Raw genomic sequence first — 20426 nt, 5'->3', positions numbered from 1 at the left:
GGACATAACTTTTGTTTCCGCTTACTGCCTTAGGAAGTCCGTGGCGACGACTGTTCATTGTTTGCCTTCAGACGACGTAGAGAACACACCGAGAAGATCTAGTCCCACCTATTGAAACGGTACTGAAGGAGGATCCACGGGTTTCAGAAGACTAGCAAGTTTTAAAGGTGGAACCCTGCGCCACTGTCAATCACGGCACCTTTTCACGTAGCGCGGAAGACACGAGAACAGATGGCCCCAGTAATACAGCTGGCCTATGCGCGATAACGTACTGGCGAAGCCTTGGTGTCCGGCACACGGATGGTCGTAACACGCTTTCAACAGTTCTTTGCGCAGTGAAACTGGGACAACGAGAAGAAACGTATCTTGGCTGTTTTCGAAGTTCTTTTTGTAGAGAACGTCGTTGCGCAGGCAGTAAAAAGTGGGTCCACGTGACATCGGTTGTCTGCAATAACGTCGGCTCCCTGGAGGTATAGGATGAGGGGAAGCAATGTACTGTCTCCGCGTTGGAGGTCAATCATCTCGACAGTGTCTACGACATCAAGAAACAGGAAGAGTTGCTCTATTTTGCTTGTCTTGAAACGTATAGTTGCACACGAAAAGGCTGTCAGCATCGCGTTGCTTCTGTCTGGATCGATGAACCACTGTGACGTCGTACTGCTGAAACCACAGGCTCCAACGAGCCCTTAAGAGTCTGCAGTAAGCCATTTCAGGCAAGGCCCATGAACTGGTACTCGAGCCTGGTATCTGAGACTAAAATGTTCTCCATGTAGGCGTCAGGAACGCACATTACATCAGCTTCCGCTAGTTTCTAGGGCAATGTGGCATCCTTGCTAATAAGTAACCTTGGGTGTGATGCATACTATTCAGCCCATAAGAGAACCCCCACAGTTCCTATACCGTTCCCAAGAACAGGCAATGCAAGGGCTCTTCGTTAGCTTTCTCAAACCAATACACACTCCGTTGAACCCACCCATTTAGTCCAACTGTCATTTCCACCGGATGGTTGCTGCATTGAAGCTGAAGATTCCACCGCAAGATTACACCGAAGAGACAATGAAGCACGTGTTGTGTTTTTGTAGTCTTTATGATATCGAACGTGAAGTTCGTCAGATTGTGTTAAGATGATTAGACAGCAGAATAAGGCCCACGAGAGCATTGCTACGACTCATGAAATTGACTGGCTTTAATGACAGATTTCAGGCGTGAAAGGATGGACAACTAAACGTGTTCACATCAGGAGTGCCTTATTCCCTCCCTATCACTTTTATTTTCACCCCTTAAACCCCTTCCCCTGTGTGGCGTAACAAATCGGACGTGCGCCTGCTAGGCTTCCTTACCTTTCCTTCGTTGTGTCCCTCCTGCCGAGGAGTTAAAAAGAACATAAATCACCGCAAGGCAGAGAATGGAGACATTATGCAGGAGTGGTTAGGTGTTTACGCGGTTCTTTGCTGAGCGTTCGCCAATGCAACTGTGTGGAATTTACAATGACGCTTTGTGTGTTCCGTACTTTCATTTTTTGCGTATACTTATCTCTGTGCGGCTTTCTTGAGAAATCAATAAAGTGCCCACATTGGCGAAAGTGTCTGTGTGTCAGCTGAATCGGCATTCTGATTAAACGAATTCACAAGATTAAGCACATACATCGCTCAAGAGATTTCTGGCTCCTCAGGTCGCACGAAACTTTTTTTCAGCACCCAACGTGCGAGAGCATTTTGGCAAGGTACTCGCACCAATTGCGCCCATAAAGGCGGGGATTTGTCTGTTGTAAAGACTAAAGCAATACTGGTAAAAAACTTCACAAGCGTTGACATACGGCCTTGTTTGTAAAATGCGCTTCAGGTTATTTTGAGGGCATTCACTAATAAAAGCGAGAGTACCCATGTAATTAAGACGCAAAGAAACTATCTTCTGCTTAAACACGAAGATTTAAGCCGCGGTATCGCAAGCGCTTGTGCCTGTCTGTCCTTTCTTCTTGTGTCTTTCCTTTGCTGCGCTGTATGAAATACCATTGCCGGTTGTGTAGGGCGTAGTGTGGGATTTTTCCTCGTAACGTATTTCACGATCTAGTATACGAACGAACTGCCCCGTAACACATTGCTGCTCTTAAAGTATCTTGTATTTTCGCATTTGTAACCATTTTTCAAGAAATGTCTGCTCTAAAATGCGCCTGTAGGATTGAGCACTCGCGAAGGAACTGAACTCCTATCACCATAAACATTTGTAGCTAACGTACAGGGTTTTTGTAATTTTGAATTTTCAGACTCAACGCGCCAACCCTAAATTATTTCTATTTTTAATTCGGAAACAGTTACTATGCACATGTTCAATTAAGATATTATCTGGATGGTGTTGTGTTTATAAGGGCGGAACTCGAAGAGCTCACAAAGCGTCAGCACGTTGAAGCGTTTCAATTGTATTAGGTTACGAATAACATAATATGCTGGACCCCACGTCGTGCACTTGTATAGATTTACGAGCAACACTCTGTAAATCTGTACTTTCTACTATAAAGTGTTTTAAATTAAAACTGTCTTGTTATTGACGTCACCACCAGAAATTGTGCCAGCAAGAATAAGTGCTTCTTCGTGTAGGAGGTGCACAGTTAGTTACGAAGAACCATTATAGAAAACGCGTATGATTTGTTTCACTATTTCCTCAAGAATTCTCGCCTGTTTTAACTGCAAACGCACTTTTGAGGTTTGCACTTCCATCCCATGCAGCATTCTTCCCAAGAGGTAACACGTCCTCGGGTAATAGAAACACTGCAGGTCCTGGTGTTCGTTCCTTAAGCCGCCTTGGCTCATTAACATGCGAGAGATGACCAAGGAATTGAAGAAAGCACCTAAGAGGAGAACAGGTTCAACGTGGAAGTTGGTCGAACGACTTGCGATTTGTCCTTGAGTGTGAATTGATTTCTTTATCCCCCGTCAGGCTATTATGCGACCCACGTCAAGCAGCGGAAAGTTCTCTCCATCTTATAAAAAAAAAAGCTAGCCCAGTAAGGAACCACTACTGTTGTACAAGCACCATATTCATGAAATTGATCTACCTTACATGCCGAGTATATGTGGCAACTCTGGAAATTAACTTAGTGTGCTGAAAAACAACACGAAATCTCAGATTATTGAAATGAAATTTTGCCAATCAGGGCAAAACCGAAAGAATACTATTATGCTATAATGAAATCTTTACAACAATCAACTCGTCCTGTATAAAAAAAGATCAAGGTGCAGTAGAATAAGAAATCAATCTTGCCATAATAGATATAGCTCTTGTACAGCTGCTGTCTCGAATTTATTGACACATCATACAGCTACAGACATTCGCTCACATCCGTTAATACAGTAATAGGGAGATGAGAATAGTTATTAAAAATAAAATCGCACTCAAAATCACTCCCTCCGATCCTGCTTTGAGTGGTCCAGAAATAGCAGTTTGTCCTTTCTGCAAAAGAAATGCATAATTAAGGTCTCATAGAGGAAAGTCTTCGAGATGAAAAAGCAAAAGGTATTTCATATATTTTACCCGAATATAGAGAAACAAAGCATTCGAGAGTTGAGCAAATATTTTGAAATGGAATGTTTTTTTTATGCTATCCATAAATAAGAGCATTCAGGCAGAATGATGTGAATTCCGATACTTTACTTATGTGCTTGCGAAAAGCAGAAAAAGAAAGTGACACAATTATGAACGTCATAGAGGCTACAGCCACTGCACTGGCTACGTATACGATCTCTGTAAGGATAGGCAGAGGCAGGAATTCTCAATTTACGTCTCGTCTGCCTTTTTACCAATCAAATTCCGCTATTTTATGGAAGCTGTCTCAGCTAGAGTGTTGCGCCACATGAATGCTGTAGTAATGCAAGGAAAAACATGGCCATTGACGAGGCGGATGCCTCACAAACGACATAGACATCGAAGTCAGGCAAGACCAATGAAGCACTCAAAATGTGTTGTCACTCTCACAGTTTGCCAGGTCAAACTTTATTTTTGGTGCATTTAGCTACCCTTCGCACTACAGGACCCTTGCAGAAGATGAGGCTAGTGAACCTCGTATTCTTTAACCACCGACTTGGTTTGGAGGACTTGCTCTAGATTACCTAATACCAGGCATAGTTCGTATCGACTTTCATTGTAGGTTCTTCGCCTATACAAAGGTTGAGCACTTTATATACCAGACGTGCCTCGAGTACTTGCAAGTACCTTCCAAGGTGTGCGAAGAACAACCTTGCTTTACTGGCACTGTTTACGAACATCCAAACACCGCATAGGTATTGGCAGTCGCAGGAAAGGTGCCTACCACACAGCCTACTATTGCATTCATCGGCAAGTGAAGGTTGCACCCCAAACCACGACTAAAGGGCAAACTACACGTAAGCCTTCGTTCATCCCCCAACCTAAATATTTGAACGCAAAATGTCTGAAGGCGATGAACATTTTGAAGATTCTGTCGCGCACAACATGGGGCAGTGATCGAAAACGTCTCCTGAACTTGTACAGGAGCCTTGTGAGCTCTCGTCTTGACAATGGTGCTATCATCTATCATTCTGCAACGCCAAGCGCACTGAAATGCTAGACTCTGTGCACTACCCACGTATTCGCCTAGTGACCGGAGCTTTCAGAAGAAGCCCTGTACCAAGTTTATCTAAAATCAAACGAGTGGTCACTCCACCTACAGACTTCATATTTCAGTTTCTCATATTATCCGAAAGAAAACTGGAACATGAACATCCTTGTTACGCAACTGTGAATGGTGTGCCATGTGCCATACTTTTTAATAATCGACCTACAGCTAGGAAGCGCTTCTCGCTGCGCGTAAATAATCTTACTGAAGAAATGTGTGTCCCACTTGTAGAACACCATCTAAGGAGTCATGTCGTTTATTGAAGTCAGTAAGCCTGCTCGAGAGATGCACATTCGAATGCACTTCCTTGAACTTTTGTTGAAGTACTGCTACCCGGACTTTTACACCGATGCATCTAAGCCCCAAGCCGGCGTTTCTTATGCAGCAGTCGGTCAGTCCTTTTTGGACTCTGACATTCTCCATGCGCAAACAAGAATCTTTACGGCCGAAGCCTATGCAAAATTAGCGGCTGTGAAACACATAAAACATATAAAACTAGCGAAGTCAATTATATTGACCGACTCTCTAAGCGATGTTAGGACATTAGTATAGATAAAAAAGCATAAAAATCCTGTAATAATTTATTTTTATACATTATAGTGCGCTTTCTATGCATGCAATCAACGTCTCATTATATACTGGGTGCCCAGGCACAGAGGCATCGAGGGTAACGTCCTCCATAACCAATTCACCACATCCACAACAGAAAATTTAACACTTCTATAGGTTTCCCCACCACAGATTTAAATCCTTTCTTTCGGAAAAAAATTAAGGGACTATTGGCAACGTTTGTGGAACTCCCAAACCTCGAATAAACTTCATTTCATCAGGCCACACGTATGCACATCCACATCAATAATATACTCACGAGAAACCTATGTCGTGTTCTCTCGTCTAAGCATAAGGCACACATACGGTACACACCAATTCTTGCTGAATGGTGATGAACCTCCTACATATGGAAGATGGGGTGAAAAACTGACAGTCATCCACGTCCTTTTGAGTGTTGGAAAACAGAATGAGAGAGGAAAAAATAAATTTCCCTTGGCAAATGCACAGCGTATCCCATTAAATCGAGCCCAGTTTCTTGGCACGAACCCATTATTCGAGACCAAATAAGTTTTAAAATATTTAAATGACATTCTTACATTGCACTTTATCCGACCAAATGTTACGTAGAAAGGTTTTTTACCGGAGGCTGCTATTGCGTTGATTACGTCTAGTATAGCACGTGTCTACAGATCCTTGCATTCAAGGGACTTATTGAGGCATCAGTGCTTGGTTCATCTACACGCTCTGTACATGATCCGTGCGTAACAAGACAGTGTCATAATTCACACCTCTGCTCATCGTCATTGTTTTAATACTCATATATTTTACGCAATTTACAGGGACTGATTTCAGGCCTATTTACAGCCATGCCATATCCATCATGCAAAGTACGTTCCTCCATTTCACGAATAATTCGATGAAAACCCGTCATCATGTCCATGACGCCCATTGGCCATTTGCTTTCGACGCGGTCGATCATCGATCCATAACGTCGTCGACCTGGTCACCTACATTCAACATGAGAAATGCCGTAAGCGTCTCTGCGCTTCTTTATTCCTCGACGTTAAAGGGGCGTATGACAACGTTACGCATGAAGCCATCCTCTCTGCTCTCGCAGAGGTAGGAGTGGGTGGTCGGATGTTTCAATGGATACGGAGCTATCTATCCATGCGATTTTTTTTTGTAAGCACCGAGGAAGGCCATACTTGTCTACATTATAGCTACCGCGGCGTCCCCCAGGGTGGTGTACTTAGCCCTGTGTTATTTAATCTAACACTAATTGCTCTCCTTGAGCACGTGCCAACTACAGTCAGGCTATCAATGTACGCGGATGACATCTGCATATGGACATCTGCAGTAACACGCCTGGAGTTGCGAGCGAGAATTGAGAGAGCCGCCACACAAACTGTTATCTACCTCTGTAATCGAGGCCTGGAAATTTCCTCCGAGAAATGCGCTCTAGTGCCATTTACGCGCAAACCCATGGCAAACTACAGTGTAATGATAAATGGCCAAATAATACGACGGGTGCGATCGTACAAGTTTCTAGGTGTCATAATTGACAGGGAGTTGTCATGGAACCCACACGTATCATACGTGAAAAAACGGTTGACAGACATCTGTCACCTGTTCAAGTTTTTCGCTGGCAAGACCTGGGGAATGTCGCCAAGAGCCATGTTGCAATTGTACAGGGTGCTTTTTCTAGGATTTGTGCGATACAGTTTGCCAGCAATAAACAACACAGGTAAAACAAATCTACGCACAATACAAAGTCTTCAGGGTCAAGTGCTCCGGATCTGTCTAGGCCTGCCTCAGAGTGTTTCAACAGTGACTACGATAGCAATCACTGGAGACCACCTTGTCAGGACCCACATTGAAATTGATGTACTCAGGACCCATATAAGGCATCTGGCCAGCACTCCTCGTCACCACTTGGCCTTCCTAACAGCGGACAGACCACACACATCTTTCAGCCAAACGATAACCGCATATGATGAATCTTTGCCAGCTTGTTTCACTCCGGCGGCAAGACCTTCGATTCCTCCATGGTGCCTCGCTCAGCCAAAAATCAACCTCACAATACCTGGTATCTCGAAAAAAGCTGATCTATCACCGCCAGCCCTTAGAGAGCTCACGCTACTACATTTGTACGAGAACTACCGTGACTCTTCGCATATTCACACTGATGGATCTGTCCTTCCAAGCAGCTCCGCGGCGGCAATCGTCATACCAGCGAAAGCTACAACAATCAAATTTAAGATGACCCACGCGATAACATCGACGGCAGCAGAGCACGCAGCGCTCTTTACTGCCCTTCATCACATTGATGATGAACCACCATGCAAGTGGACAATATTCTGCGATTCGAAGGCGGCACTGCAGTCTCTACTATCACCTTTACGACGCGGACCGCACGAACAACTAATTTTACATATTACAGAGACGTTACAACAAATAAGTGATGCACGCCATGAAATAACCTTTCAGTGGCTTCCAAGTCACTGCGGGGTTATCGGCAATGAACTGGCGGATCACGCTGCCCACTCAGCCCATACTGAGGAGTGCCACGTCCCAATTCCTCTTTCTAGAACTGACGCAGCACGGAAGCTCCGCCTACTTGCTCGGTAGTGCCCCGCGTCGCAATGGAATGAGCCACATTTAAGAAATACGCGACTGTACTCACTCGATCCCACACTAAGTCTTCGAGCGCCATCACAGCTTCGCCGTAGAGACGCCACGCTTTTATATCGACTTTGGTTGGGCGTTGCCTTTACCAAAGCCTATGCATTTCGCATAGGGATGACCGACAGCCCAACCTGTGACCACTGCGGCCATGAAGAATCAATTGGCCATATTCTGTGCGCCTGCCCGCAGTACAGTCCACAGAGGGCATGCCTTCGCCACGAACTTGACCAACTAGACGACCAACCGCTATCCGAAACAAGAATTCTACAACATCGAAAGGACCTACCGTCACAGAAGAAGGCCGTACAAGCGCTATTGCGCTTTTTGCGATCAACCGGCTTGTGTGAAGGACTTTAACTGGAAAGCCTTTTGTGTGTTTGTCTCCACGTATGCGTGTTTTTTTTCTTTCTTTTTTTTGCATTTTCCTCTCCTTCATTTTTCTAACCCCTATCCCCCATCCCCAGTGTAGGGTAGCAAACTGGAGACTCATATCTGGTTAACCTTCCTGCCCTTCCTCTTCATTCTCTCTTGGGTGGCCATATGTGGCTCTCGTGACATTAAACCCCATACATCAATCAAATCAATCAACCATGAAGAAACAAAATAGTTTGAAAACACCATGGTAGGGCTCAGCACGGGGCGATCCTCTCAAGGCACGTTCTTACTGATCAAAGAAGTTATAGCTAACATAGTTCGTGGAGAGGGAACACTATCGCTCACACTAGACCTCATGGGAGCATTTTATAACGTTTCTCACGAAACAAAATTGGAGGAACTTGAATTGACGGGATGCAGAGAACATTTTAACAACAGCGTGCGGGCTTTTCTCGCTAACCGCACCACCATTATGGGCATCGGCCAAATTGCTTCCCAAAAGTTCAAGATGCGTAGTAGAGGAACACCACAAGAGGCAATAATACCACCTTTGCTGTTCATTATAGCGATGTGTCGTCTGACGCAACAGCTGGATGAAATCCCTAATTTCGGTTGCACACTGTACACGGACGCATAACGCAGTGGGCAGCAAGGCGCCCTCTGGAACGCAAGGAACAAGTGCAACAGCAAGCAGCCGAGGAAGTGGACAAATTTTCGAGGAGCAGTGTCCTCAAATGTGCCCCCGAAAAATCTCAGGAAATTCGCATACACTTGAGAGGCTGTATATCCAACGGACTGCATATCCAACGGACCTGTCAACATCGTTGTGGAAGGACACACGGTGCAAGAAATTATGAGGTGCGGATACTAGGTTTCTGGCTGCAAAGTTGTGGCAAAGTGTCCCACACCAGCAAAACACTCAAAACTACCAAAAATAACATGGCACAAAGGATCCCCCTAATAATTTATCGCAAAGCGGGCATTAATGAACACAACACGCTCGCTAATGCTTGTGTAAGCACTATTGATGAGCCGAGTCACGTACCGCCAACCCTACCACTTGCCCTACCAGTCATGGGGAGCAGAAGCAGGTCAACATCATAATAGGATCAGCATACAATGTAGCCCTCAGACTACCCAAGGGGCCGTCCACAGAGTGCCTGCTAGCCTTAGGAGTACACAACACATTGGAATAGCTAAAACAAGGTGCACTAATCTCTCAGTGGGAGTGCCTGAGCTACACTCACGCATGACGGGTCCTACCCACAAGGACATGTATTTCTCGACAGCTACAATTTATCAGCTAACACGAATTACCACTACCGACCTCAACACGAGCTCTTATAGCAATGTCTTCGATACCCAAGAACATGCGCCCTGAATACAATAAGACAAGTCGAAAAGCACGCACCGAACATAGTGGAATACTGTATGAAAATAATCCCACGTACAACACAATATACACGGACACAGCCGCGTATACGAACGTACATGTGAACGCCAGCGAGGCACAAAAGAACATCATGAGGTACGCTGTGGCAATCGTCAACACGAAAGCCCAGCAACAATTTGAAGGCAGGTACTCTGGAGGCTGCCGATACTTTCACCGTGGCAATCACCCTTGCTCACGCGGAATGCTCGCAAAAGAGCGTCACCATGATAAGAAACTCACAAGAAGCATGTCGCCTGCTGCGCTTTCTCAGGGGTCACGTGACCCAAACAAGGCGCTCAATAATGCCGACGAAATTGGCCCATCATCACCGGATTGTATGGTGCCCAGGTCACACAGGCATTGTGGGGAACGAACTGGGCAATTCGCTTGCCCGACGCCTCATTAATCCGGGCTTGACTCGACTAGTACGGTCCCGCGAAGTCATTGTAATAATCCCAATCGCACGAATGCCCGAGATATTCTCGCTCATCAGTGTGCACGCAGAAATAATACCCTCCTCCTCTCCCACACCTCAGTGGAGAAGAAGCCGCTAGCTGCCGGAAAATTCAGACCGGGGTATTCCCCAACCTAAAATTATGAAATATCATGTTCCCCATTCGCTACAGGCCCGATTGCCCGTGGTGCGGAGCCATACCAACACTACAACACATTACATGGGATTGTGAATCGCACCTGTTTGATAAAACACACCACACAATTGAGCAATGCGAGGCACAGCTAACCAGCTCAGACCTGGGGGACAGCTGTACTTCATAATACTGGTCAAGCTGGCTGCAGATGCCAGTGGGGCCTTCTACTAAAAGGGCTCCGACAATTTGTACGTAAATCTGTCTAGAGAATAAAGTTTATCTTTCTCTGTCCGTGTTCACGCCGTGCTTTGAGGCGAACCATCTCTCCCGTATCATGTACGCATGCCTAGGGGCGTCCGCAAGCGTACGTGTAGTTGGGCCTCAGTAGTTAAACATTGGCGTTACGCACTCGTAACCGTCCTGGGAGTTTTTTAAACCGAAAATTCCTTGCCTCTCCCTTCGACTTTCCCACTGCTGCCGCTACTCTTGCTCTCTGGCACACCGCGTCGAGGGATGGTTCAATGCGTATGTATACATGACAGGAGCCCAGCAGAGAGGAAAGCAGACGCGAGAAACTCGCTCAGACCCTTGCGCCACGTTCAATGTGCACGATACCCTCTGTAGCTCAATGGCGTTGTCATCTTGGCCTCTTGACGGCTGTAATTATCCGTGATCCCCCGCAACAGCATTGCAGAAATTGCAGCGCTTACCTTTCTACTAATTTGCAATTCCAGAGCGAAGCGAGATAGATTGGTATACAGGAGGCGTGAGAGAAAGTAGAGAGTGGGTTGAAACTAGGGCAGTCGCGAAACGACTGAATAGCTCTCTTGGGGGAAGGGGGACGATAGGGAAAACGTAACGTGATAAGGCAAGGTAAAGCTACTACTACAAACAGGACAGTGGTTGCGACAAACGGGTTAAATTTAGGTGCCAGGCACTGTACGGTATGTTGCTGTTATTCATGTAAAATAAACACCAAGCAAATTTCCCGAGCGGACAACTTACTCAGGGCTTACAGAAGCAGAGCAGCATTAGGATGCACTGTAGGGTCTAAGCGACACGACGGAAATGGTCCCATGTCTAATCAACGCTTCTGTGCCCGCTGCGGCAGCTTTGCGTCTAGGACATTGCTTGAGGTCGCGGGTTTAATCCCGACTCACAGCCACGTTTCGACGCGGGCTAAAATACAAAACACACGTTCACTTAGATTTAGGGCCATTGTAAAGAACACAACGGCGTCTAAATTAATCAGGAGTCCACCACTACGGCGTGCCTCGTAAGCCGACTGTGGTTTTGGCACGTACAGCCCCATGATTCAATTAATGTTTGATCCGTATGCCACGGGGCAATGCGTCATGTGAGCCAAGTAATTTACTCAACCCTCTCAGCGGTAATGAAGTACGGAGCACAACAACGCATCAAGCAAACACCTCCCCCTGGGTGTTCTGTGTACTTCGCAGACAAACGCAATACAACGTTTAACGTCAACTCATCACTTTCGTGCTGGACTGAACGTTAAATAAATTAAACGCATGACGTCAACATGCCCGCTAATTATCGTCAATTAAAGCAAACAGGACGGAAATTTTCACTTACATCAATTCCCACAGTGCATGGCATCCGCCAAATCTTTTGTTTGATGCTACCAAAATGTCTGAGTTCTGAACGCTACCACCTGTTGGTTACGCGTATCGTTGGGCCCAGTATTTCAAAAGACGAATGTATTCGGCAAATAATTCTTGAAAAAATGATCACCTGCGTCTTATGTTTCACGATGATAGCACACTTATATTTAGTGTGGAAGAAAATCACATTCGAGTATAGCTCCATTCTTCGTGACGATTCGCAGCGTTTGTGATCCGTCATACAATGATCAAATTTCAAGCTTAGTACGGTATTTTTTCATCGAAACAAAAGAGTGTCAACGCAAGGAAATCCCCTCCTCAATGTTACAGTTGATTGTGTGAGAAAGGAAGAAGCCAGTCATATCATTTTTTGCCAGTCCAGAACAGGGAACGCAGCTGTTGTCAGCTCCAGTTGGCTTCCAGATTCGTGTTCTATACGGCATACGCTATGGAAAGTCCACTTATCTTTATTTATCTTAACGCTCATCTTAAAATTTACCGCAGCGTTAAATTTTAAGATGAATGTCTTAGAACACAAACGCTGTGGAATTTTAACATTTGGTGGGCAGGTCTTCTAATGCCCGCTTCGGGCCATAATGCCCGTTTCCCCGAATCTGCGTAAGAAATTCTCATGCATCGTAATTTTCGAATTTAAAATGAAACATGTTACCTTCATTGCACATCTCATGACTGCACTCGCCCCATCAAACATTTTGCCCACCGACACGTATAAACCACACCTGCAAGAGGCATCGAGGCCAAAGATAGTGCAGCTCTAATATACTTGTTGAAGCTTGGGAAAGTTGGTCTGACATTCTTTTCCAACAGTGGAAAGGACAAGGACAAGGCGTGTATCAGCGCTGGCTTGTGCGATCGTCTCGTTATTGTCCTTCGCGCTGTTTAAAAAGAACAAATAAACTTATTCATAGTTTTACTTTGAAGGCACTGTGAAGAAATCCCGACTGCTCTTTACTAGGTGTTTACTAGGTTTACTTAATACTAGGTGCTTACTTCCTCGTGGAGGATTTTTTCCGATAATGATGCAGTTGTCATTCGAGTGCAAAATATCATACTGCGACCTAGCGCCGTCAGGTAGGCTTCCACGACCTGCAAAGTTAAAGGGCTCATTTTAACGTATTGTATCAGTGAACAAGTGGCAATAAAGAGATCGTTGCCTCAAACTCCTCGATCAGAGCTGAATACCCCCTATACAATACGCTTCACCCATCCAAAATATCTCATAAATTACGGAGTGTGGGGCCTATAGAAACTCTCATTTCCGCAGGCTTTATGGGTCCTCTTGATGTTTGCACATACACTATTAGTGTATTACGGCATTAATGTTTTTACATTTTCGTTATGCACTTAATCATTGTTGGTCTTATATTGCAAAATGCTCCGTCGTCAGCAGATAATATAACCTACTACTTGAGTCACTCACTCACTTTGAATAACAAAGAATATTCCTCATGAGTTTAGCCTCCTCGTTGTATCGTACTCTTTTTCATTTGCAGATTTTAGTACGTAAGCATGTTAGGGCTACTTCGCTTGGAGATCTCTCCGTGCGTCCCTCTGTGAGTACTGCATGACATGGCGTGCTCCATAGGTACACATGTACCTATGGAGTACACATGTACCTATGGAGCCCTGTGGGCGCTATATATGGGAATCCTTTGTGGCATGCGTACGACTACTGAGATTTACCATGATGACTATATATAGATCTATAAGTGGAGGGGCAGTGAGGGGGGCTGAATGGCGGTCAGCCCAGGGAGATGGAAAGCAGCCGCAGCAGTTGACACCTGGTTAGGCCAAGTAAAGGTGGTGATCCATGCTTGTAAGAGTCAATGTATTGTATTGTATTGTATTGGGTTTTATGGCGCATAAGCAACTGAGGCTATCATGCGCCAAACACATGGTATAATTTATTTCTAAAATTGGGTATCCTCAGCGAAAGTCCTTGTCCGGACAAGGACTCTGAGGAGCCCAACAGACCAAGTGAAGACCTCAGCCTTCTTCTCAGGACTGAGAAAATGGGTGAGGTGCATCATAAGATGCGTGAAAAAACTAGGTAATAATTTTTAGAATTAGTAGTTCTGTGATATATTATATTTCGTTTAGGATCGCTGCGTCTTTCAAAAAACTAAAAAGAGATGAAGTTCCTACAAGTGGGTTATCTCCTAAAAGCAGACTGGGATGAAAGGGAATGCATTCATTGTAAAATACAGTAAAATATCTTTTCCTTAGCCGTTCGAGTTGTGTGCACGAGAATAAAATGTGATTTACAGTGAGTTCATCTCCACATTTCTCACATAAGGGTTTCTCTTGTTTTGTCAGTAGAAAGTTATGTGTTAGGTGTGTGTGTCCGATGCGCAGGCGGCATAAAATTACTTCTATAAAACGTTCCTGATGCCTGCATGATCGCCATTCTCCTAGAATAGGTTTTACTAAATGTAGTTTGTCATTTTCTTCGCTATTCCATGTACACTGCCATTTTTCTTTCAGCTTGTTTTTCACTAACTTCATGCAATCTGTATAGGGTATATTTACAGTACTGACAACCTTATAGCAGGCTTGAGCGGCGCACGCGTCAGCTCTCTCGTTGCCTCTAATTCCGTGATGGCTTGGTATCCAACAGAGCTTAATTTCGTGTCCTTGTGTTTGAGCGGTTATTATGTTATGAATTATATTTCCTATTAAAGGTTCCCTTACGTTTCTGGCTTTCAGTGCTGTTATTGCACTCAGCGAGTCCGTGTATATAACGCTGTTTTGAATGTTCATCTCGACTATTTTTGATACAGCCACCGAAATGGCATGACATTCGGCTGAGAAAATTGACGTGCACTGAGGCAACCTGACTACCTTTTCCCATTTATCTTGCACTACAGCACTTCCGACGTAATGTGATGTTTTAGAACCGTCAGTATAAAATGCTGTGTGTCCTTTGTACTTTTCGTCTAGCGCCAAAAATTCTTGTATTATATGTTCACGTGGAGTTTGCTTTTTATGAAAATGTGTCAGTGTGTAGTCACCTACACTGGAAAAGGTGTGCCAAGGTGGCAGTGGTTCGGGTCTCTGGGCAACATCAGGCAGTGTGTCTAGAATACCTAATTCCTGGCAAATTTCTTCAAATCGGAGAATAAGGGGTCTCGTCGCATTCGGTTTGTTGTTAAAAAGCTGCTTAGACGGGCACTTCGTAACTATGGAGTAGCAGAGATGTTTTGGTAGTGAACGGGTTTTTAGGACATATGTGCATGTGAGCATGGCTCTTCTATCTGCGAGGGCTGGTTCGTTACATTCGACATATAGGCTATTTATGGGTGATGTCCTGTATGCCCCACTTGCAAGGCGCAGGCCTGAGTTATGAACTGGATCTAATTGCTTCAGGTAGGACTGTCGAGCTGAGTTGTATACTATGCAACCATAATCGAGGCAAGAGCGAACTATACTGCTGTATATGTGTAAAAGGCAGGTCCTATCAGCCCCCCAGCGTTTATGTGAAAGCACCTTTAATATGTTTAATGATTGGGAGGTTTTCTTCTTCAGGTTCTTTATGTGTGGCAAGAAGGTCAGTTTTCTGTCAAAAGTTATGCCCAGAAATTTGTGTTCATTTTTTACCGGCAATTCTGCTTCGTTCAGGTGTAGTATAGGATCTGTCTGTAGGCCACGTTTTAGTGAGAAAAGGATGACCACTGTTTTCTGTGGGGAGAACCGGAAACCATTTTGGTCAGCCCACTTTGAAAGTTTATTTATTGTTAACTGCACTTGTCTTTCGCATGTTGCTATGTTTGAGGACGTGCAAGCTATCTGAAGATCGTCGACATAGATTGAATACATAATTGACCTTGGAATTATTTTACCGATTGAATTCATTTTAACAACAAAGAGGGTCGTGCTTAAAACACTCCCTTGGGGCACTCCATTTTCTTGAATGAAAATTCTCGACAGGGTTGAACCGAGGCGTACATGGAATGAACGGTTTGACAGGAAGTCTTTTAGGCAGTTCAGCATCCTGCCCCGAATACCAAGTTCAGCCAAATCGTGAAGAATTCCGTACCTCCAGGTTGTGTCATAAGCTTTCTCTAAATCGAAAAATACAGCAAGACATTGTTGTTTGTGTATAAAGGCTTCACGAATAGTATTTTCAAGACGAACCAGGTGGTCTGTTGTGGAGCATGCCTTTTTGAAACCGCACTGATGGACATCGAGAAGCTCACGGGCTTCTAGCACAAAGGTTAATCTCATATTCACGATACTTTCAAAGGATTTTGCGAGGCAGCTGGTGAGCGCTATGGGCCTGTAACTACTGGGAGAGGTTGGTGGTTTTTCGGACTTTAAAAATGGAACGATGATGGCCTTCTTCCAGGCTTTGGGTAGTTTACCCGATACCCAAACCTTATTAAAAAAACTTAAGAGTGCCTCTACGGCAGGTTCAGAGAGGTGGGACAGCATTTGATAGTGTATTCCGTCAGGGCCGGGTGCAGTCTGTTTACCAGCGGATAAGACTGTGTTGATTTCTTGAACTGCGAATAATTTATTATATGGTTCATTTGTATATCCACTTGTAGGGAGTCTTTGTTTCTCGGCTCTGTTTTTGTACGTAAGAAATGATTCTGTGTAGTTTGATGAGCTGGTAACTGCCGAAAAATATTCACCTAAAATGTCTGCCTGTTCTTCGATATTTGTCTGTGCACCAGGGGCTGTTAGAAGGGGAAGTGTGAAAGGGGAGTATTTACCATCTAGCTTACGTACCTTCTCCCACATTTCTTTTGATGTGGTTGAGCTATTTATGGAAGTCACGTAATTTTGCCACGAAGTCTTTTCGGTTCTACGGCGGATATATCGGGCTTGTGCTCTTGCCTTTTTAAAGTCTATGAGATTTTTCTGCGTGGGGTACCTTCGAAAGTTTCCCCATGCTTTGTTCTGTTTCTTTTTTGCAAACCTACATTCTTTTGTATACCAGGTTTTGTGGTTTTGTTTCACCACTCCAGAAGATTGAGGTCGGGCCAGGAGCGCGGCAGAAATAATGCAGTTTGTGACAATTTCGTTAAGTTCATCTATACCTAAATGATGTGGATCTATTTTTTCTAAGCTGGCACTTTCTCGAAACAGCACCCAGTCGGCGAAATGGAGCATCCAACGTCGTGGTTTTGTAGGAATGATTTGCGGAGATGATGTTGGGTTGATAAAAACAGGTAAATGATCGCTACCATACGGGTTGTCCAAGACATCCCATTTAAAAGCATTAAAAACAGAAGGCGATGTAAGAGACAAATCTATGCAGCTCCATTTTCCGGAGCTTGGAGAGCAGTATGTGTGTTTGCCCCTGTTGAGCAGGCATATATTATTGCAGAGAATAAAATCTTCTAAAATACGGCCTCTAGTGTCCGTTTGTTCGCTTCCCCACAAATTGGAGTGAGCATTAAAATCGCCGACTAACAGATATGGCTCTGGTAATTGTTTTAAAAGGTCTTCTAAGTCATGGAGCGTTACTATCAGGTTTGGTTGGATATATACGGAGCATACTGTAATTGTTTTAAAGTGTACTACAGATACTGCAACGGCTTCAAGTGCAGTCTGAAGCTTGACTTCACGAGTAGCCACACTACTTTGAACAACTATGGCAGTACCTCCAGAGAGCCTATTTGCTTGCTCTCGGTCGTGACGAAAGACTTTGTATTTGCTTAAAATATTTTTATGTTTTGATCCCAAGTTTGTCTCCTGGAGACACAAAACAACCGGGGAATATACAGCAAGGATATCTTTTATGTCGCCGTAGTTTTTTAATATGCCTCGACAGTTCCAGTGAATTAGGAACGCCATACCTAATAAATTTGACGAAAGTATTTCAAAAACCTATGCTACCGGTTTTGTGGGGCCCGTTATTGGAGTATTTCCTCCCTTTTTGTGATCAAGGGAGTTGCGCCGCCGCTGCTGCGGAGGCGGGCTACTGCTTATATCCATCGCCTCCAGCGAGGTGATGGGTTTCCGCGGGGAACCCGCGGGGGTACGGATTTGTGGCTTCTCCCTATGGGGGGAAGCCCTGCGGCCTACCGGCTCAGGGGCCAGCGAGCCTTTTCTCTGTGATAGTATGGCAGCCTTGGCTGCACCTGTCAGAGTTGTGGATGGCCCTGCCTGGGCAGTGGCCTGAAGTTGGAGTGGTGTGTCGCCACTCCCACTAACTTTGGTTGTGCCAGAGGCCGCCGTCAGGTGAACCTCCGGGATGTCAATGGTGTCGACACCGGAGTGCCGTTCGGGTGGGGGACGGGGCAGGCACACATCAACAATGGTGTACTGTGTGCCCACTGTCACCAGACGCCGCTCGGCCCCCCGGCGCACGGCGTCAACATATGACCTGGATGTCTCTTGACTGAACTTTTTCCTTGCCTCAGGGTAAGATATGTTTTCTCGTACTTTCAGATTGATTATTTGTTTTTCTTTTTTGAATACTTCACAGGTTCGTGAGTACGCTGCATGTGGACCGTTGCAATTTGCACACTTTGTTTCACTTGCTTGGCAGTTGTCAGTATTGTGTTCGGTTTCGGCGCATTTCGCACAGGTCTCCTTGCCTCTACATGTGTTGCTGCCATGGCCATACCTTTGGCATTTGAAACATCTCCTAGGGTTAGGGATGTATGGGCGCACTGGGCACCTGATGAATGCAACCCGGACAGACTCGGGCAAGCGAGTGCTGCCGAATGTTAGCACGATGTGAGGTGTTGTTTTTTCTTCGCCATTGCGCTTTATATTTATGCGGCGCAGGGACGTTACTCCTTGGTCTCGCAAATTCTCGAGGAGCTCATTTTCGTGTTCTGTCATTAGCAGCCGCTCAGAAATTACTCCCTGAACGCTGTTGAGGCTTCTGTGAGGTGTTACAGTAATGTTAACGTCAGCAAGCTTCTTTTGTGCGATTAACGCATCACTCTGCTTTTTGGATTTGACTTCTACAAGCAGATCTCCTGAGGACAGTTTTTTTGCTTCATATTCTTCGCCTATGTTAGCTACTAGCCACTTTTGTAGTACAAACACTGATAGAGTGGCCACTGGAACCTTTTGCTCAACAGCGTGAACTACCAGGAACTGTGGAAAATTTTCTGCACATTTCTGAGTTGGAAATTTGATTCCTTCGGTGCGGTACCGTTTCCGGTTCCGATCATTTTTTTTAGAGGGGGAAATTGAGAATCCATGCGGCATGTATGGATTAAGGGTTCCTATTGTGTCACCTGTGTTTCGCCCTTATAGACACAAGAAGGTCCCGGAGCCCCCCACCTGGTAAACAGACGGGGAGCCCGTCGGCCTGGGCTTGACCATGGACCCGACCGCCACCGTTCATGGTTTCTACCCTTCACCTTACAACCTCTCGCCACGGTGTGGATTACAGCTTCGGTATGGGGGCTAAGGGTCCGTGGTGGCGCCAAGCACCATCACCTTGAGTCTCAAGGTGCCCTTGCGGGAGGAGTCAATGTGAACTCAGGGCCATTTCTTCAGAGAGACGCGGCCAGTTGAGGCTCTCAGACACCGACACAGGTAGACAAGGATGGAGCACCACATTTACTTGCCCGTATCCATGTACCAACTGCCGCGGCTGCTTTCTAACTCCATGGGCAACCGCCGCCACATGCCCCGAAGCGGGCATCATGATGGTGATGGCCGCTGTTGATGGTAGCGCCGCACAATATATATGTTGACTAGACAGAGTCCTTACGCACTGTGTGACATATCCGACTAGGGAATTTATTTTATTTACAGTAGATTGCACGAATTATTCACTTAATATGATATATGCGGCGGTTGCAAAGATCAAGCCACAGTTTCTCTGCAACAAAGCAAAATTAGCAGCTTTGATTCGAAACACAGCCCGGATAGGGTGTTATTGCCCATGCTGCTGAGCACGTCTCTGCGCATGGATCATTTATAAAAAAAATGATACTGAAGATGCCTAAAATTGTACATTTAGTCATTGTAGATTTTAAATCTGTGAAAAAAAGCACCGTCTCTATAGACCGTAGCACCATTTCTGCAGGCAACTATCTTGTCTTCACAAAAATTTACAGTTTAAGCAGAAATGCGAACCATTGCCTGTGATAGCGAAATATTAGACAGCTATACGCTGTAAGATTACTAGTTTATTAGCCCTATAAATTACTCTAAGCATACGTTTATTAAATTACCCAGCATGGTGTCACGCGCGCACAGGCGAAAATGAGCACTTCTCCCTAGATGACCACGTACATGAACGCTGGCGTGATGAAGAGCAGCATCAGCAGCGAAGAAATTCGCCATGCGTCATGCTGCATCTCGCTTCAAGGCGAACAAGACGCGGGCAAACGCAGCCATCCCCTATCTTGGGTAGCTTAGCCTTCGAACCCAGTGCAGATTATCTCCAAGAGGCGCGCGATGGCGCATAAGGGAAGTTGGCGTGACGGGTTCAATTACGCAGTTCTCGAGAGACGCGGATTTGATGACTAAATTAAGCCTTTTGTACATGGGGAGCAGTGGTAGTGGTTACATCTTTATTGAAAATCACACTGAGGTTTAAG

This window comes from Dermacentor andersoni, chromosome 10, assembly GCF_023375885.2.
Source record: "Dermacentor andersoni chromosome 10, qqDerAnde1_hic_scaffold, whole genome shotgun sequence".
In the NCBI taxonomy this organism is placed as follows: Eukaryota; Metazoa; Arthropoda; class Arachnida; order Ixodida; family Ixodidae; genus Dermacentor; species Dermacentor andersoni.
The sequence above is the reverse complement of the archived record's forward strand: the minus strand, read 5'-3'. Positions refer to the sequence as shown.